At 40.8% G+C, this 10698-nt stretch overlaps 1 pseudogene; it reads right to left on the bottom strand.

Moving 5' to 3' along the window:
• Positions 1 to 5133: 5133 nt before the first annotated feature.
• Positions 5134 to 6704, bottom strand: LOC147455783 (uncharacterized; annotated as a pseudogene).
• Positions 6705 to 10698: the final 3994 nt, after the last annotated feature.

Below are 10698 nucleotides of genomic sequence, written 5' to 3'. Positions count from 1 at the left end.
TTTTTTGAAAGCAGTCCAGGGATTTTACCCATTTGATCATCTTCCAAATTGCTACATGCCTTCAAGATGCAAGCATAGGTGATTTCATTTAGAGGGATGCCCTTCCTTCACTCCCTCAAGAAACTTATTGTGCTCTCTGAAGTACACCACATCTTCCTAGTTGTGCCCTTGTTCCACATATTTTGCAATCATCGGATTTCAAGAGTGAACATTCCATACAAAAAGCTCCTCAAGCACTTTTTGTGATTTTTGAAGAACACCATATTTGGCTGTTGACGGCTAGGTCAACAACATGGCATAACTAAACAAAGCCTTATTCTTTGAGAGTTATGGAATGTTGTGGATTACGGTCATAAACATCATATGTAATAAGTAGCTCTACTTACCGTCAAAAAGTACTATGAAAAAAGCGTTAGTAGCTCCGCCTCTTTAACTTGGGGCAAAAAGCGTTGATTATTCATTTCTACTATCTCATTATCATATCACACCCTAGCTAGATCCTATATCTAGGGTAGCTTCCAATATATATATATTCTATGTATTTTTCTTATATTTCTTTTAAATAGCTACTAGGAAGGAATCAAATCCTAGTTTGGACACTAGCTTTCATAATTCTCAAAGATACCCCTATTTTAACGTATTATTGGAAGCATGATTACAGAACTTTGTCAAGGAGCAATGTCATGCTTTTGTATTGCATGAGGTGTACTTTGGAATCAAATGAAAGTCTACGCTAAGGGGACCACAGGAAGACTTTTGCTGCTAGAAATGGACCCTATTTTGATGATTTTTTTACACCAGGTTCCAAAACAAATTGGAAAAAGTACATAAAATGGGAGTTGTAGCTAATGACCTGAATTTTTTGCCCATATTTTTACTTTTTTTTTTGGAGCCACGGTTGAGGAGTATGATCAAAATACTCGACCCGAGCCTGCCCACATCATGTAGGGACAACTTATTTTCAACTTTTCAGTTTGTATTCACACTGGCTCTTCTCTACTTGTGTAAACCCTTGGGGGTTTCCTCACCTATAAAAGGGGACCTTTTCTTCCTTGAAAACAATTGAAGCATTCAAGCCATTCAAGACATTGATGAGAGGAATTCGTGAGGGAGTGAGTAGTAATGCCTTATTGTACTTAGCCATTAACATACGCCTAAGCCTACACTTTCCCCTAGAGGAAGACTAGCCATTCTTGTAAGCTATCCTTGGAAGATCAACTCTAATCGAAGAAGGCCTTGGACTTGGTGTATCAATCAAAGTTGAATGCTTCCTTCTTCTTCTCTCTCCATCAAAAATGGTTCCGAAGGGTTTGACAAGCAAGATATGTTCTACATTGGTATTTTGTTGATTTTTGGTTGTTTTCTTTTTCATCTCTAATCCAACATATATATATATCTAATCTCTTTCTCCTTAACCAAACCTATCTCTCTCACTCTGAGAAATTCATTCTCTCTACAAATTCTAGGTTCTCCTTGCTACAAGTACATCTCTCCTTGCAGTAAGTATCCTTATTGCCTACGGGCAAGAATAGGTCTTGGGAGGGAAACTTCTTATATCTTCACTTCTCTCATATCTATTTCTCACATACTATCCTAGATGAATAATCCACATGATGAGAATTTCTATCGCTTCCACTCTGTGCGGTCTATTAGAATTAACGTATGGATTATCCGTAAAATACACTTTCAACAACGTATAGTGTTTCTCTTTGGCCCAGAAAGGCTCAATGAAATACTTCTATCACCAGATCCCATCATACTACCTCTTATAGACTATAACTTTTCTTTTGATGTAAGTGTAGTTAAATTGCTATGAACCAAGAGTATTTGTACACACAATTAATCCCAATCACTAGATAGAACATATATTATGGTAAGCACAAAACTACAATTCCAACGAACAATTCGTAGCCTGTTTGGTCGGCAAAGATTGAACGCCCTTAACTCATCTATTAACCCTTTCATATTACCCATGATACGATATGACCATAGCCTTGATATTTTCATCTTTGTGTTGTTTTGATAATCTCTTTGTGTTCTTTCTTTGTGTGTGTGAGTACAAGAGAGAAAGAATGAAGCTTCTTTGATTGCACTTCCTTCCAAACCCTATACTTCATGGCATCTATGGTTTAATTCCTTCATATAGTTTTTGGAGTTCTCTCACAAACTCTCATAGCCAAAAGCCCGATGCTTTCCTTGCAAGACCACAAATTTCTCGACATATTTTTGGTGAACCCGACGCGAATCTGCCAGGGTGAGAGTTTTTGGGTAAGCATGAGTGATCATGATGAGCAATAGGGTATGCATTTTGACGCAGCAACAATGCAAATTTTTCAAGCATTTGCAATGTTCATGCAACAACAACATGCCATTGAAAGAAGGGATATTTGAGCAACCAAAGCCATACAAGCGGCTGTCAATAGAATGGATCAGTTCAATGGAAAAGATGTAACCAAGTAACTGTGTTAGTATGTGAAGGAGATGGAGCTGCATTGTGTGTCAAAATGTGAGAGATTCAAAGCTTTGAGCTAGTTGTTGCTCCAAAAATTAGGGAACATGTTGGGGGAATTAAAGATGGGCGTGGGAGAAACTGGGAAGAACTCAAAGTAGCTTTGAAGAAGGAATATCTCATGGAGGACTCTGAGAGAGTAACCAGAAGGACATTCTTAGAATGGGTAGTCAAGCCAAAGCAAGGACTATCAATAACAGAGCTACTCAAGGAATTTGAGCAGCACTATGCACAACTCAGCAGGACAGAAAGGGCCACAATAGATGCAGAAAAGACAGATCTTTTCTTACAAGATGCACGTAAAGAGTTTCAAGAAAATTTGGAGTTTCTTCTTGAAGATAAAGATGCTGAGCAAGGACTAAAGACCGACTGGAATGAGGTTGAAGGTGCTCTCTCACTGCTTGCCAAACAACAAAGAAGAAGGGACAAGATGGTAGTAAACACTACAAGTCCTTCCACCTCAACTTTTGACAAAATGGTAAAGCCTACTTTTATCGCTCCTAAGTTTGATGAGTCTATGCTAGATGAGCTTGTGAAGGGAATGCGTGACTTGAAGGTGAAGCTTGCAAAGCTTGAAAAAAAAGGCCAACCGTCAGGGCCACTTCCTAGGCAAAGACTATAGCCCAAAGAAGGGTTTGTTAATAGATGTATTTGGTGTGATAGTAGAGTTTTACCAAACACCGAGCAAGCTTTTCCGAGCAAAAAACAAAACCGAGCAATTATGACATAAATTAAATGCAAAAAGAGAAAAATAAAATTCCACACCAAAAATGCATAGCAACATAAAAAGGAATATAAATAAATATTGATAATATAGAGGACCATGAGGCACAACAGTGATGTGCTCTAAAGACGCTATCTACACATGAGGTGAGAAGGTTTCTCCTATAAAGCCACCCAAAAAATGGCACTATTGTGGGCTACTTTGAGGATATATATTGTTAAAGAACATGTAGTAGACATTCAACACAGGGATGTGAACTATGCTCTATAGATGCAAGGATAGATATAGAGGTAGAGCTATTAGGTGGTGAATATGCTTCCTTAAGAGATGCAACAAAACCATCCTTTGATGTAGACTTGTGTACCTCTTGACATTGATCAATATTAAATCAGTGACTATGAACAAAATATTTGAATGTGAGTGGGATACATCAATGCTTCTTAAATAGATGTCAGCTGGCCATAATCTCATGCCATTTCTTTCATTTCCTACTTGTGCGGTAAAGTAGCCCTACCTTATTTGATACACTATAATCAAGTATGTAGTACATATTTTAGAAAATATGGATTAGTCAAATTTTTTTGAAGATAGCCAATAGGAGATACGTCCGAGAAAAGGTGCGGAAGGACCTCCCTCTCTCTCTCTCTCTCTCTCTCCCTCTCTCCCACTCTCTCTACGGCCATCATTCTTCCTCAACCATCCTTGCATTTTTAGAACTCTCTCTCTCTCTCTCTCTCTCTCTCTCTCTCTCCATCCACGAAGATTCATCTCCCTACATTTTCAAGAGACAACTCTTTCTCTCAATAGGACTTCTTTAGGTCTCGCAGCTAGCACCCGCAGCTAGCACCCATCTCTCTCCTTACATCTCCATCAGCTAGCTTCCATCTCTCTCTCTCTCTCTCTCTCTCTCTCTCTCTCTCTCTAGCCATGATTGAGGTTTTAATCCCTCTAATCTTAGAATGCAGGGAATCCCCTTTTCGGTCCTTCACTATGTTCACCTCATCTGTGATCCTTCCTAGTAGCTCCATTTTCAATAGCTAATTTTATGTTCTCTACTACATAACCATGGCTTTGGCTAGGGGGGATGCATGCAATGTTAGGATGTATTGAGCTCTCTCTCTCTCTCTCTCTCTCTCTCTCTCTCTCTCTATATATATATATATATATATATATATATATATATATACACGAAGAGAGAGCACATCTTTTACCAACAATAATGAGTTCACAATTGATTTGAAGCGTCTGCATAGTTGCAAAGGTGAAGCCGCTCCAAAAGAAAACCATGTCAAAGACTTTGATGTCTCCATGAAATCCACATTACGAAGATCCACATTTCCATGAAATCCACATTACGAAGATCCACATTTCCATGCCAATAATGAACGCTACATATAATCTATTGAGCAAAGTAATTGACAACTACAATCTCCTACTCTAGGAATTCCTGACTTTCCATTGACCATTCTGTGACCGGTGACGTCCTATATGGGAAACCCTCATTTGCAAGATGGCTTGGTTTTGTTTGTCAATGGCTAGCAAAATAGGCTACCAAGATAGTGGCAGGCAATGCTACCCATGCCGCAAATAAGGCAACTTTGGACACTAGAGGCTGCTTCATTGCTGCAAATAGATTTCCTAATGCTAGAAAAGACCCAAGCCAATGGAGAACCCTCTCTCTCTCTCTCTCTCTCTCTCTCTCTCTCTCTCTCTCTCTCTCTCTCTCTCTCTCTCCTCTATCTCTCTCTCTCTCAATTTGCATAAAATAGTGATTTAAAAGTCCCTGAAAACAGCACGCGGAGCCGCGTGCTGATTTTGGGGGGGTTTGTGTTTCCTTCAGGCTATGCGATCAGCCTAGGGGGACTGTGTGGTGGCGGCAATAGGCCTCCAAGGCCCTCGACTAGAAGAGCAGAGTTGGCCGTATTGGCTCTAGGAGCAGCTCTACTAGTGTACCGTCCACCACGTCACTGCTGTCCGTTTCGGGATCTTTGACGAGAAATGGGTGTTGCTTATCCACTGCCAACTTTGTCTTACTCATTCCGTCCTCCCACGCCCTCACCAACCTCTCCACGCTGTTAAGAGACAATTTTGCATCCTTTCCTGCACCATATTATATCCTCCCCTGCAATGCCCAAAACAACACCATGGCACCTGCGACTCTATCCTCCTCTCCTCCACCCACAAGCCTTGCAGATTCGCCACCGCTAACTGCTTCTACATCATCGGTATGTCGTGTTGCTCGTTATACAAATGATAATCAAATCCTTGTTCATCAAAAGAGGCCGAATGTTGTGCTTGTAATCACCTATAAGCTTTGTGAATGCAAACTCCAAGATGTCCACCCGTGGTGGTAGTCCCATCTTCAACACTGTCCTGCAGACCTCATCTTGGAAGAAAATGAGGCTATCCTCCTGAGGAGCTGGCTTTTGGGAGAAGCAGGTTACCAGACTACCGACGTCGGTGCTTCAGTGGGAACGCAAGTGCAAAATGGGTGAAATATAGAGGAAAGGACAACGAAGATAGAATTGCAGAGGATGATTATGTAGAAATAAGACACGCATGAGGGAGATCAATCCTAGGGCCCATTGCTAGATCATGAGTGGTTTCTGAGAGGACACATCGGCCATATTATTGAGTGGCCAAGACAAGGAAAATGCAGGTGGAGACGAGGCTAGCAGTGGCGAGGAATAATTGGCGGAGGGACTGACCAGCCAGGAGGTCGAGACGAATGCAGAGCATGGTAGGCTTGGCGATCGTTAACCTTGAATTAATCTAGGAGTTCGCGCTGAAGGTTTGAATAATGAAGAGGCACATGCCCTCAAACAGCAAGAGGGCGCATAAATCCACAAGGCGGCGAGCAGAGGAGAATCCATCAAGCAAGCGCAATGCTGCAGCACCACAGTGGCCTGAGGCAGCTAGGAGAGGGTGCAGCTGATGTAGCCCAAAAGACTGATCTAAAAGTCCCTCAAAACACCACGCGGCGCCGCGTGCTGATTTTTGGGGGTTTTAACTTCAGAAATGACTCCTGTAATGCCAGCTTGATCTCGTCAAACCAATTATGGTACAAAGTGCCACCAAGGAGGATCGGCAAATAGAGACCCCTTTTTAGCTCTCCTTTGTTGCACAAAACAAGACCCCTTTAATTCATTATTTCAACATGGCATGGTGGTAGAGGCCCGGAGATCACACCTCTCTTGCAGAGTGAAAATCCCCCATACATCATGCCTCTCCTACGCGGTGAAAATCCCCCATTGTCGGTAGAGCATTAAAACACAATGATGTCTACGTGAGTAGCAACAAAGGCACCAATGATGCAACAAGATAGACAGAGGCCCCAAAGTCAATACACTCTACATAGCGAGCCTTCTTAAGGTAGCGCACCAAATAACTTGCAGGGAATTGTGAGTCCGCCTTCACAGTCGTCTCGACGCCGCCTTCTTGCCTCACACCCCTTCTTCGTCTCCATTGCATGTTGCATCATTAAAGAGGGAAAAATTAGTTTTAATCTCTCTCTCTCTCTCTCTCTCTCTCTCTCTCTCTCCCCTCGCTTTGCTAGGTCTATCCCTCGTCACACAGTCCATCCCAATCGAGTCATACTTCCCACAATCCTCAAGCCACACCCCAATATTTTGGCTACCTTCACCAAGCAAACAAAAGATTAGTTTTAGATTTCAATGACATTATATATGGCACAATATATCCATGGCATGTCTTCCCGCATGTTGATATCTGTTGTGGATGGACTAGCTAGTAGCACATCCAATATGGAACCTAGCTGCTATCAAGCCTACAATTTTAGATCTTAAGAAGGGTCACTATGCAAGGTGTATTGGCTTTGCGGCCCCTGTCTATCTTGCCGCAATTTTATAATACCTAGTTGTTGTCAAGGTACTTGAGCTTGCTAGTAATGCGGCACAGGATAACAAGAAGAGTAGGATTATTCCTCATCACATACAAATCACCATCAGGAATTATGAAGAGCTTGGGAAACTTCTGACCGGAGTTACCATAGCCAATGGTGATACCTCTCAATAGCCAATGGTGGTACCTCTCAATATTCACAAAATCCTTTTACCTAAGAAATCTGTTGAAAAACTTGACAAAAGGAGAAGTCTTCAAAAGCTTCAATGTCCCCTTCAAAAGCTTCAATGTCCCCATCAAAAGAGTAGACCGTGACTATATTTGGATTAATATATAGGCCACAGTTAGCTTTTAAGATTTTATTTTGTACAAATTTTAAAATGCAACACACAATTACTCAATAAAAAAGAGAGAGGGACAGAGAAGGGGAAAATTTTGAATGGATGCAAGAGGCAGATGCTATGGTGATGATCAAGCTAACTGTTGATGAACCCTGCACTTCTTCAAAGTTGTTGCATAGAAACATGCATACGGATGAAATTGACACTACCTCAGGAGACGAAGATTGTCACTGCAAGCATGAAGACCATGATTGGCCAGAGAGGATGCGGATGACTCCACAACAACTAGTCCTGCACTTGAGTGTTTTGAAGACACCCTCACTAAAGAGGATCAAGAGCATGAGGTCTTTGTTACAAGAAAATTCCGCCAAGGTTGTAGGAAATACTTTATATTTGTCTCACTGAATTTTCTTCGTTCCAACTTATTTTCTTCGTGTGTGTGTGTGTGTGTGTGTGTGTGTGTGTGTGTGAGAGAGAGAGAGAGAGAGAGAGAGAGAGAGAGAGAGGGATAATATATATGTCTTTCTATGTGAGCAATGCTTATAGCTATTACCATGTACCCACATGATCCTCAACTTCTTGGAACTTGATATTATTATGAATAATAAATTTTGAGTTCAAGACTCATAGGATAGATATTTCAAAGCTCTTGGATGTGTGTGGGTGCATGTGTGCATGCATGTGTACATGTGTGCTTGTGATAAGAAGAGGAAAGTGGATTAACATGTCTATTACCCACGTGTGGTAGATTAGTTATCTCTCATTCCTTTGGAATAATAGAAGTTGAGCTCAAGACATTTTAAATAGAACTCTTAGGTCTTTTGGGATTGTTCAGCCTACAACGTTAAACCTTCTTTTCTCTAGAACTCTTTTTCTATAAGCATAGTATACGAAACTTGCATTTTTTTGTTACTTATGGCCAATCAAAAGTGCACTATTAGAACATCTTTTGCAAGTCCTCTAGTGTCCCAGAGACACACACACACACACACACACACACACACACACACACACACACAGAACAAACATCTACAAGTACAAAAAGAAGAGCTTTTCCTTGTGCCTCTAGAGTTGTGTAAATTTAGCTATATGAAATAAATTTGTTTGTGTAACTATAGCAATTTGCATGTGTCTAAGTGTTGCCAAAATATACATAAAGTGTACGGTGTGATGTGAGTTGTTTTCGGAGATTGGTTGGTATTGCTCGGATTTTGTTTTGCTTGAAAACTTTTGCTCGGTCTCCGAAACTCCCCTGATAGTACAGACCATGTAAAAAGGGATTGTGATGATTCTAGTGATGCTTTGTGAAAAGATGTTATCTTTTTTAAGGATGGTAAAATCCACTTAAGAGAGACAAGTCTACCCTTGAGAAGTAACTTTGGGAAGGGGGGAATGCAAACCTTAGTTGAAGATATGGAAACTAACCATGTCACCTCTTCAGTTGAGGCAGCTACTTATGGAGTGAAAATTGAGCATCTTAGTGATGAAGAGGTGAGTGACCATCATGGTCAAATTTGGCCAAATGTCATGCAATTAGCTAAAAAGAGAAATCTTACAAAAGAGATTCTACATGAAGCAGGTGATTTCATATGTTTAGAAACAGGATGGAATGATCCAGTGGACTCATTGTCAGTGCATGTCTACATTACAAAATGCCAACAAAATGAGTCTATTGTAGAAGACAAGCGCCGACGTGACAATGCTGACGAAGGACCATCAAAAAGAGCTTCTATAATTGGGGGAAGAAGCAACTCAATGCCTTCACAAACACCCTCGACACAAGGAGCATATCCGCCTGAAGTACTCATGGAAGAGTCTACAACAAGAAAGAAGAAAGATCCAACAAAAGGTAAGACAAAAGGCCCAACTTATAAACTACAATCTGATATTGAGGTTGCTACAGATTTAAACAAAGTCTTGGAGGAAAGGATCTTGAATAGCAAGATTGAATTTACTCTCGGAGAAGTTCTTGGCATTGCAAAGTGTGAGTTCCATGAGGAGATCATTGACATCATCAAGAGGAAGAGGCAAACTATTGCTGAAGTTTCTCGTCCACAGGTTGAAGGGGAAACCTTGAAGACACAAGGGATGCAGTTCCAAAATAAGGAGGATGATGGAGCTGTGGTAGGATGCTACCAATCTAGTGGGAAAGTGAAGCAAGCGCATTTCTCAAATGATGATGAAGAAGTTGAAGCTATTCCTAGGAGCTACTATTCACGAAGTCACTGGGCAAGGGCTACTACAGAAAATTTGGTCAAGGTAGGCGACCTTGAAGAGCCATTTGTTACCTTGGTTGACTACGGTTCAGAAATAAACATAATGGCAAAGAGTCTCTACAACAAGTGGAAATGGCCGATGGACACAAATCATGGCTCGATGGTAAAAGTGGAAAACAATTCATCTGATGAATTGTATGCAGCATGTCTAGGTGTGAAGGTGACAATAGGTGATATAAAGATTGACCAAAACTTCTTTGTACAAGAGACATCTTCATATCATCTCATCCTTGGACAACCCTACATTGTGGGAGTTCGAATGGAAACAAAGGTAATGGACGATGTTTCAACATATGCTAGGATACGTAGCAGAGATGGTAAACGTGCTGTCCAATTTCTCACAGATTGTGTAAACCATGAAAGAAATCATGACAACCTCTGAGAACATCCTCTACCAAAGGTGAGCAAAGAGTTTCATAACCATAGGGAAATTATGGGTTTTGGCCAAGTACCATTGTAAAGCGGGATTGCAGTGGTACAGAAAGAAAAAGGGTCTCACCTGATCCAAAAATAGGTGAAACTTTCTCAACGGGCTCCTTGGTAACAAGGAATGGATCAGTATGTTTTACAAAACTTGAAGATTTGAAGAGATGTGAGAGGCAATATGTGCATAATGTACAAATAGGCATGAAAAAGAGTGGGTTGCTAGACCCTACTGAAAATGTTTTGGATTTATGTGAACAAGTTTCTCTTGTAGATACTATGGGTGAGCTTGATGCTATAATGGGGTCTAGTTTGCATCTTGAAAATGAAGTTGTGAAAGTTTTCTGTATGGAAATGTATCAAGTAATAGAAGCCTTTCAAGAAAACCAAATAGTTGGCCCAGAAGTCCACGTTGAAACTAAATACAAGAGTGTAGCAAAGAAGGTAAAACCAGTAACTTCACCCTTACCACCCAACAACAGGGAAAAGATTGAGCAAGCTTCTTTGTAACCAAGTTTAAGGAATCCTAAAAAGATCGGGTATACCTTCACGAAGGAGTCTTTT

The sequence above is a fragment of the Adiantum capillus-veneris genome, chromosome 6 (genome assembly GCF_014529385.1).
Source record: "Adiantum capillus-veneris isolate H3 chromosome 6, ASM1452938v2, whole genome shotgun sequence".
Lineage (NCBI taxonomy): Eukaryota > Viridiplantae > Streptophyta > Polypodiopsida > Polypodiales > Pteridaceae > Adiantum > Adiantum capillus-veneris.
Note: the sequence above shows the minus strand (reverse complement) of the source record. Positions and strands in the feature narration are given on the sequence as shown.